Source organism: Nuphar pumila, chromosome 11 (assembly GCF_984573655.1).
Source record: "Nuphar pumila chromosome 11, dmNupPumi1.hap1.1, whole genome shotgun sequence".
Taxonomy (NCBI): Eukaryota; Viridiplantae; Streptophyta; class Magnoliopsida; order Nymphaeales; family Nymphaeaceae; genus Nuphar; species Nuphar pumila.
In genome coordinates, this window is record NC_143259.1 from 115,662,255 (window position 1) to 115,672,004 (window position 9,750).

The window sequence follows — 9,750 nt, forward strand, 5'->3', positions numbered from 1 at the left end:
AGCCACCAGTATGATGTATGATCCCAGGGGAAAAGCAACTTGGCTTTCAATCAACATTAATCACTAATAAATACAAGATGAACTTAAATCTTATATGGATTTCATAGATGTGGGCAAAAGTCACATGAGTTGCTGAGCCCCAACCTGGTGGTCTTTGAGAAACCTGGGTGGATGCAAATGGGGCTACTTTGAAGGTTTTTGCTGTAATTAGTACTTTATATTTTATATAAAATATGTAAATATATGCATATACTATGTATATTTTATAGTGTATTAATGTTAATATATTGTATATATTATGCATTATATGATATTTTTATAATATATTTATTGCATATTTTTATTTATACATGTATAGCCATTTTTTATATATAATATACATAATATTTACATTATATTTCATATATATATATATATATATATGACTCAGATAAGTCAGCCTGTGACTTGGCCGAGTCAGCCCATGTCCCAAACCAGTTTTGTTCATTTCTGGGTCATTGACTTGGTTGACCAGCAAATGAGTCACTGGGTTGACTCGGCCAGTTTTTAAACAATTGATATGAACTCCACATTATCGTCTGCTTTTCCAAGAGACCAAGCCTTATCAGGGTTTATTGGCTAGCAAGGCTTGTTGGATCCTTAGAAGCCTTTGATTTGGAAGATCACAGGAACATTTTCACCCAATTCTGATAGAAAAGACTACCAATGCTTTACATCAAATCTACAAACTCTTGAGTATAAACAACCATGCGTTTCAATTGGCAACCAAAAAAGGGTTTGCAACTGAAAAGGGAACGGAAAAAAAAAGAATTTTTTTCTATGACAGCACCATGATTTCCTTAGCAAAGATAAATTCAAAATCATGAGCAACAGACTCAAATGAAACATACAATTATATGAGCAAGACTATCATCCAAATTCAGACTTTTAAGAACGAAAGGTTCTACTAATTACAAAACACGATGAAATTTTCTGCTGGGTAATTTCATAGTCTTGTGGAAAATAAGAGCTTATATTTCAATATAAGAGTACAAATCGACTTATTCAGATATATCAATGACTGGTTCTATTGATATGAGATCTTAATCTTACACTAATATGGATGCCAATCTTATATGATTACAACCCCCAAGGAACCATGGAAACCATTAATAATGATTAGACAATATACCCATTAACACATAACTCTTCATGCTTGCCATCACGAAAATTAGAGAGGAAAATGATTAAAGGATTTTTACAGAGAACTGGAAGAAGAGCTTTTAGCCTGAGAAGTGCTAGAGATGGTACTCTGTGGTTTTGAGCTTCTATCAGTCCCTTCACTGTAGAACACAATGTTTTCCTGGTTGTCCACAAGGACCTGAAGAGATCTTGAGACAGGAGGCATGCCAATCTCCAGGACCTTCTCAAGAAACTGAACTACCTGCCCCATAGAGGGCCTAGAATTCTCATCATCCTGAATACACCAGATAGCAACTCTACAAGCTCTAGTAATCTCTTCCAGATCAGCTTCCAGTTCCAATCTAGGATCAAGCAAGACCAACTCTTTGCCCTCGAGCACCTTGTTCGCAGCCCAAGTAGGAAAATAGCCAACCTTGCCATCCTCAGAGTGATCCACATTTCTCCTCCCAGAAATCAACTCTAAAAGGACCATTCCATAACTGTAAACATCAGCCTTAGGTGTGATTGCAAGACCAGAGATCCACTCTGGTGCAAGGTAACCCCTTGTTCCTCTGAAAGTCGTCAAGACCCGGCTAAATTCGCGGCCTAAGAGCTTGGCCAACCCAAAATCTGCAACCTTTGGACAGAATTCAGCATCCAAAAGAATGTTTTCAGGCTTGATGTCACAATGTATGATGCAATCTCTACATTTTTCATGAAGGTAGCTTATTCCTCTTGCAGTCCCAAGAGCAATTCCATATCTTGTTCTCCAGTTCAGTGGTTTAGAATTGCCATGAAACAGATGAAAATCCAATGAGCCATTTGGCATGAAATCGTAGACAAGCAACCGTTTAGTACCTTCTGAACAGAACCTGCGAAGGCGAACAAGATTGACGTGCTGGATCGTCCCGATCGTGCTGACCTCGGTTCTGAATTGCTTTTCTCCTTGCCTCAGGCCTTCCAATTTCTTTATAGCAACAACAGATGAATCAGGCAGAATTCCCTTGAAAACGGAACCGAAGCCGCCTCCACCCAATTTCTCAGAGAAGTTCTTGGTTGCACTCTGCAAATCTCTGTATCTGAAGGATACCAGCAACCCCTGCACCTTCCAATTTTCGAAGGTCGGCCGCCTTGTGAATATACAAACCAGTCCCACAACAATGGCTAAAACAACCACAGCACCTCCAATTGAACCTCCAATGATCACAGAAGCAGTCTTCTTCTTACTAGTCCCATTGGTGGGAGTCCCCAAACTCGCGAGACGTATATAAATACTGTCTCCACTACCATCAGAGTGCTGTTGGAGATTCAATAGGTCTTCTTTCCATATTGAACAGCTACTGTTTTGATAAGAATAAGCTGTACATGAACAATTGTTCAGGCAGGCCGATTTACAGCCCTCAGCACTTCCCACTTTTACAGTCACAGGATTTACAGGAGACCTCATCCCTGCCAGCAAAGAAAACTGTTCACCTCCACACTGCAATTCGGTCTTCCTCACACACCCGCTAGATAGATCATTCAATTCCCAGTCTTGAGCAGATGCCTGCTCGAACCCGTCGGCGCAGCTGCAGGGGTTCAAGTTATCCTTATTACAAACACCAAAAGCTCCACACAAAGCATAGACTGAACACTGCTCTCTGGGCTGTACCCAGAACACAATCCACTGCTGTGTCTCTTTGACCCATGTCAATTGCTTGATCTGCCCAGAGAGATCCATCACAAACTTTGACAAGGTGCTGCTATTGTAGAGTGAGTAAGTGAAATAGTTCTCCATCTCATTTGAGACATAACTGAAGTTGTAGATGTAGTTGGCTCTCATCTCAGTCACCTCACTGAAAAACTGATCGTTCCAAGTCCCACTGGTCCAGTACTGCTTGGTCTGGTTCCAGACTATAAAATATTGGGCAGTTCCATTTGGGTCAATCTCTAGAGAGAAAGGCCCAGGAGAGGGATCTTCTTTATTCTTCCATGAAGTAAGCAATTGGTTCTGGTTGGTTACCTTGTTCAACCCCAGTCTCTGTTGAGAAGATAATATTGAAGATTGCTGTGTTGAGAAGATAATATCGAAGATTATATCCTCTCATATCTTTCAGTTACTGTTTCTATCTCACAATCTATCTTACCTTTTAAGGTCGTTTGTTATCCCTTAGATCTTGGAATTGGTCCACTATTATTGGCAAGTGGTTACCTGCCTTGATATTTTGGCCTTATCGTATGTTTTTCCCTGGCTTTATATAAGCTGTTTATGATGAATGGAATAATAAGCTTGTGTGCTGGTTCTCTCGTGGATGTAGGCTATTAGCCGAACCACGTAAATCTGTTGTTACTTCTTTTCTTTCTGTCAACATGGTATCAGAGCATTAAGCTTTTCCGCACCTTCTCTGTTGGCGTTGTTCGTGTTTCTCATCCTCCATGACGAGCAACAGCTCCACCAGCGGTGATTCATCCTCACAGACCTGCAACAGTGATCAGCAGTGTATTCTCATCCATGAACAGGCAAGTCCAAACCAAAAAATTACTTCAATTCTGTTAAATGGCCATAACTACTTGTCATGGTCGAAATCTGCCAGCTTATTTCTAAGTGGCAAAGGCAAAATTGGATTTATTACTGGAAAATTGCCCCGTCCTGATTGTTTAGACGCCAAATTTGATGAATGGCAGTCTGGAAACGATCTTGTTATGTCATGGTCGTTAACCTCCATGGAACCGAAAATTGCTGAATGTTTCTTGTTTCTAAATACTGCTGAAGAAATCTGGAGAACAGCCAAAGAACTCTACGGACAACAATACAACATTGCTCGAATGTTTCAATTATCCCAAGATATCGGTAATCTCAAAAAACAGAATCAAACCGTGAGCGAATATCTTGGTAAAATTCGAGGGATGTGGGATGAACTCGATTCATACAAACTGAGTGTTGCTGACCCTATTACTCTGCAAAAACTTCGAGAACAGGAAAAGATTTTTCAGTTTCTTGCAAGCCTAGGGACTGATTTTGAAAACCTTCGAAGCCAAATTCTTATGACTCAAGATCTTCCCTCTCTCAATGTTGTTTGTTCTACAATACTGAGAGAGGAAGCCAGGAGAAAAGTGATGAATCAGACGGACACGATCACTGAAAATCCAGATCGTGTGGCTCTTCAAATTAACTCTAATAGAGGTACTAATGTTGTCATGGGAAGATCAAAAGGGAAGAGGCCTTATTGCACCTATTGCCGGAAAGAAGGACACATTCGGGAAAGATGTTGGACTCTTCATGGAAAGCCGAATATAAATAAAACTGAAAAGTTCAAGAACAAGGATTTGGCAAATGCCACCAGTGATTCAGCCAATGTCGTCCACCAACATGATCAGAATGGTCCTACAGGCACTCCAATTACTATGGAAAAACTGACTGAACTTTTCAACTCTTATAGCAAAGCTGGATTTTCTTTTGTCCCTAGTGCTCACACAGTGTCCAATTCCATTGATTCAGGTAATTATTTTCCTTCATTTGATTCCATTTGGATTGTCGACAGTGGGGCGTCAGATCATATGACGCAGTCCCGTGACTTATTAAATAATCTAAGTCAAGTTCATAACAAAGGGCCAGTTACTATTGCTGATGGAAATCTTATTCATGTCCATGGTATTGGAGATTTTTCTTTTAAGCAACATATCTCAAAGGCTTTATATATACCTGGCCTTGCCTCTAATCTTTTATCCGTGGGACAACTCACAGAAAGCATTGACTGCAATGTTATTTTTTCCCCAACTAATGTCATTTTTCAGGACCGAAAGACGGGGAAGACGATTGGTGAAGAACAAAAGTCAGGAGGACTCTACAAAATTAATCTCAACAGTTATGCATCAATGGCAAAAAGAAAGGATCTCAGTAAATCATGGCACTGCAGATTAGGACATCCCTCAAACTATGCTCTTAGAACTTTATTTCCAGATACTCAATTTGATTGTAGCAGTTGTGATACTTGCAAATTTGCTAAATTAGCTCGTTGTTCTTTTTCTCAAACTGAGAGTGCATCAACTCAGATGTTTGAGTTAATTCATTCTGATGTGTGGGGACCTGCTCCTGTGGAGGCATATTCAGATTATAGATATTATGTTTCCTTTATTGATGATTACTCAAAATATTGTTGGTTATATCTTCTAAAGTCTAAAGATGAAGTTCCTAAAGTCTTTACAGAATTTTATGCATTCATAGAAACTCAATATGATTCAAAAATAAAGGCTATTAGAACCGACAATGGATCAGAATTCAAAAATAAAATCTTCGAAGATTTTGAAAAAAGAACTGGTCTAGATCATCAATTCACTTGTGTCGGCACACCTCAACAAAATGGTGTGGCGGAACGAAAAAACAAACATCTTTTGGAGATGACCAGAGCTCTTTTGTTTCAGATGAATGTGCCTAAGAAATTTTGGAGTGATGCTGTTCTCACCGCATGTTATCTTATAAATAGACTTCCTAGCAAAGGTCTGAAAAATAAGTCTCCGTTGGAAATTTTAAAAGGTCGTAAAATTGAGTTATCTCACTTGCGGACATTTGGGTGCACTGTGTTTATTTCAGTTAGGAGTGATAAGCTCAGTCCACGTGCCATTAAATGTCTATTTCTTGGATATTCCAGTTCAAAGAAAGGATACAAGTGCTATGATGTTCAGAACAAACGTCTTTATATCTCTCGTGATATTATGTTTAATGAGAATGTTCCTTATTTTTCTAATACTACTGAGATACTCAATGATGACTTTCAGGGGGAGAATCAAACTGTCCTTCCCAGCGTGGACTGGACAAAAGTCTTGGTTCTATCTAAGCAGCGTCAAAATCATAATGCAGAAAGCATTGCTGAGGATTCTTCACATCAAAATGAAGAAGATAGAAGTTCATCCCATCATGATGCTATTCCTATAAGACGCTCTGAAAGAGTGACTAGACCTCCTAGCCATCTTAAGGACTTTGTTACATTTAGTTCTACTAATCATCCTATAGAAAAGCACATTGGATATGATCATCTATCAAAAGCATTTTTGACGTGCCTCAATGCCATCGACAAACACAGAGAACCTATAAATTATTACGAGGCCAAGGATCAAGCTACTTGGGTTCAAGCCATGGGAGAAGAACTTGATGCGCTACACAAAAACAAAACTTGGGAAATTTGCCAACTTCCAAAAGGAAAAAAGGCTGTGGGATGTCGCTGGATCTACAAAATAAAATACAAAAGTGATGGGACAATTGAACGTTTCAAAGCACGCCTTGTTGCTAAGGGATTTACTCAGACCTATGGAATAGATTACGAAGAGACCTTCGCACCTGTCGCAAAAATGAACACTGTAAGAATCCTTCTCTCTCTAGCCAGCAATTTTAATTGGGAGTTATTTCAACTGGATGTAAAAAATGCATTTCTCCAAGGAGACCTTGAAGAAGAAGTCTACATGCATTTACCGCCTGGTCATCCCCAAGAAGGTAACCCTGACTTGGTTTGCAGGCTTAGAAAATCTCTCTATGGTTTAAAACAATCACCCAGAGCATGGTACTTGAAACTAAGTCAAGTGCTAGAAGAGAGAGGCTTTCAAAGATGCATTGCTGATAATTCACTGTTTGTATTACATTCCTGTGGCAAAACTACCATTGTATTAATCTATGTAGATGACATAATTATCACAGGAGATGATATTTTTGAAATATCAAAAGTTAAAAATCATCTACATAAAAGATTTGATATCAAAGATCTTGGTCAACTTCGATACTTCTTGGGAATAGAAGTTGCTCATTCAAAAAAGGGAATTTTCCTAAGCCAAAGAAAATATGCCCTTGACCTCCTTAAGGATTCAGGCAAACTTGGAGTCAAACCTGCTGACACTCCCATAGAAGCCTATACCAAATTTGATCTTAATGAAGAAGTTATTCCACAAAGAGATATTGAACAATATCAGAGATTAGTTGGTCGACTCATATATCTCACTGTTACTAGACCAGACATCTCTTATGCAGTCAGCTCTATAAGTCAATACATGCACTCTCCAAGACCTTGCCATGTAAAAGCTGCTGAACGCATCTTGAGGTATATAAAGAAAAGTCCAGGACAAGGACTGGTTTACACAAGAAATGGGCACAATATGGTTGAAGGATATTCAGATGCAGATTGGGCTGGAAGTGAAGACAGAAAATCAACTACAGGCTTCTGCATATTTGTTGGAGGCAATTTAGTCTCATGGAAAAGTAAGAAGCAAAACACTGTTTCAAGGTCTAGTGCTGAAGCAGAGTCCAGGGCAATGGCTGCCACCACTTGTGAAATGATCTGGACGAAGTCTATTCTCAATGAGATAGGAATAGTTATAACTAGTCCTATGAAAATGAATTGTGACAACAAATCTGCCATTCATATAGCCTCAAATTCTGTTTTTCATGAGAGGACTAAACATATAGAAATCGACTGTCATTATATCAGAGAAAAAGTTCAAAAAGGAGAAATCATCTTGCCTTATACAAGAAGCATTGATCAGTTGGCTGATGCTCTTACCAAAGGAATGAGTCGATTACAATTACAAAATACACTCAACAAGTGGGGTTGCTTCAATATTCACACCCCACTTGAGGGGGAGTGTTGAGAAGATAATATCGAAGATTGCTGTGTTGAGAAGATAATATCGAAGATTATATCCTCTCATATCTTTCAGTTACTGTTTCTATCTCACAATCTATCTTACCTTTTAAGGTCGTTTGTTATCCCTTAGATCTTGGAATTGGTCCACTATTATTGGCAAGTGGTTACCTGCCTTGATATTTTGGCCTTATCGTATGTTTTCCCCTGGCTTTATATAAGCTGTTTATGATGAATGGAATAATAAGCTTGTGTGCTGGTTCTCTCGTGGATGTAGGCTATTAGCCGAACCACGTAAATCTGTTGTTACTTCTTTTCTTTCTGTCAACAGTCTCCCACCAGGCAACCAAGTGTTTGTGGGGTGGCTGAAACTCTCCCAAATGACACTGCCAGAAGAATTCCCATCCCTCAGAACAAGATTACCACTGTTAAGAAGGACAGCAGCTCTTGAACTTGAAGATGGAGTTGAATTCAGGTTGGATGACCAAACCAAGGACTTTGATTGGGTCTGAATGACCAAGTTCCCATCTTCTGAGATCTTGAACTCTGCTGTGCTGTCTTGGAGAGGCTTGTCTCTGTTGGCTACCCACACCACCTTGTCAGTTGAGACCTCCTTGTACCAGATGCCTATGTAGTATCTGCTTGGGTTACCAAGAGAGAAGAAGCCGAATTCAAAGACCCCACCTGCAGAGACGATTGTCTGGTTTCCAATTAGAGATTGGCCTTGAGAGAGGGTGTTTGCTGAAAAACAAAGATGGGTTTGTAGGCAGCAGAATAGCAGGAAACAGGGGAGAATTCTAAGCCATGGCTGCAATATCTTGGCACCCATTAGGCCTCCCCACTCTCTGAAAATCTCCACACCAACAGAGGTTGTGGGTGTCTCCACAGAAAGCCTCCAGAAATCAAGAAGAGAGCAAATGAAGGTAGGAGATACAAGACAAGAAGAAATAAATGGACTTCAACCTGATTCGAATACACACCCTTGGATTTTTCACGTCTTTAGTTTACAAGAATCCCACTGACCCTGGTTTGGAGATCCTTGTTGACGTGAACCCAGTTTTTGTCAAGGTCAGCTGCAGCTCAGATCAACCAGTCCCAAGAACCCAGTCCAACTAGCTGGTCTTCATCCGCATATCAAGGGTCGACTTGCTGAAGTCCATGATGCCCAGCTGCCCCAGCCTAACTGACAAATTGCATATACCCAACCCGAATTCCAGAGTATAGGCATGAAAATTGCAGACCAGACCCGAATAATACTTGGGTCGTTCTGAACTTGACCTGAGTAATATGCACGCCTGGTTTGGGTCATGATTTTTGCTGAATACCTAACCCGACCTAGTTTTTTTACCTAGTACCGAACCTCTGTGTCCAAGCGGGGCCGGATTGTTCTTCTAATCAAACAAGGGCAATTTCAAAATTTTGGATCAACGTAGAAAAATTTGAGGAAAAGGACAGAATCAACCAGACACGAGTTTTGACACGACTTCTGTTTCACGCAAAGTCTTACCGTGTGAGTTGGTCCACAACTGGACCAGAAAGCAACAGTGCCCCAGAAGGGGGTTTATGGGACCGGTTACACCAGCAAATACCATTAAGCACAAACTTTATGAAAAGTACATGGACAAATACTCATCTTAAAGTAATATAAGCACAAACTTTATGAAAAAAATAAACATCGACTTATTTTTCGGTACAACAGAGAAGATCTGCAATCTATTTACTTTTCCAGACATATATACTTGAAAACCCGCTTCCATAAAAGCTGTTTCAAAAAACTAAAATTAAAGCGCTTCAGAAGCTTGCTTCCCAGGGCTTGTGAGTTGCAGTTCACAAACATAATAATAATTACAGTTCCATTGAAAAGCAGCACAATTCCAAAAAATAACTACGATCATTGTCCGAACGGATCTAAAGTTGCCTATTTTAATTAGGTCTAAGGGATTCAAAACACCTTTTCAGAATGTTAAATCAAATCAATCAAAAC

At 39.7% G+C, this 9,750-nt stretch overlaps 1 pseudogene; it reads right to left on the reverse strand.

Moving 5' to 3' along the window:
* Nucleotides 1-1,072: 1,072 nt before the first annotated feature.
* Nucleotides 1,073-9,358, reverse strand: LOC149822985 (G-type lectin S-receptor-like serine/threonine-protein kinase At2g19130 pseudogene; annotated as a pseudogene).
* Nucleotides 9,359-9,750: the final 392 nt, after the last annotated feature.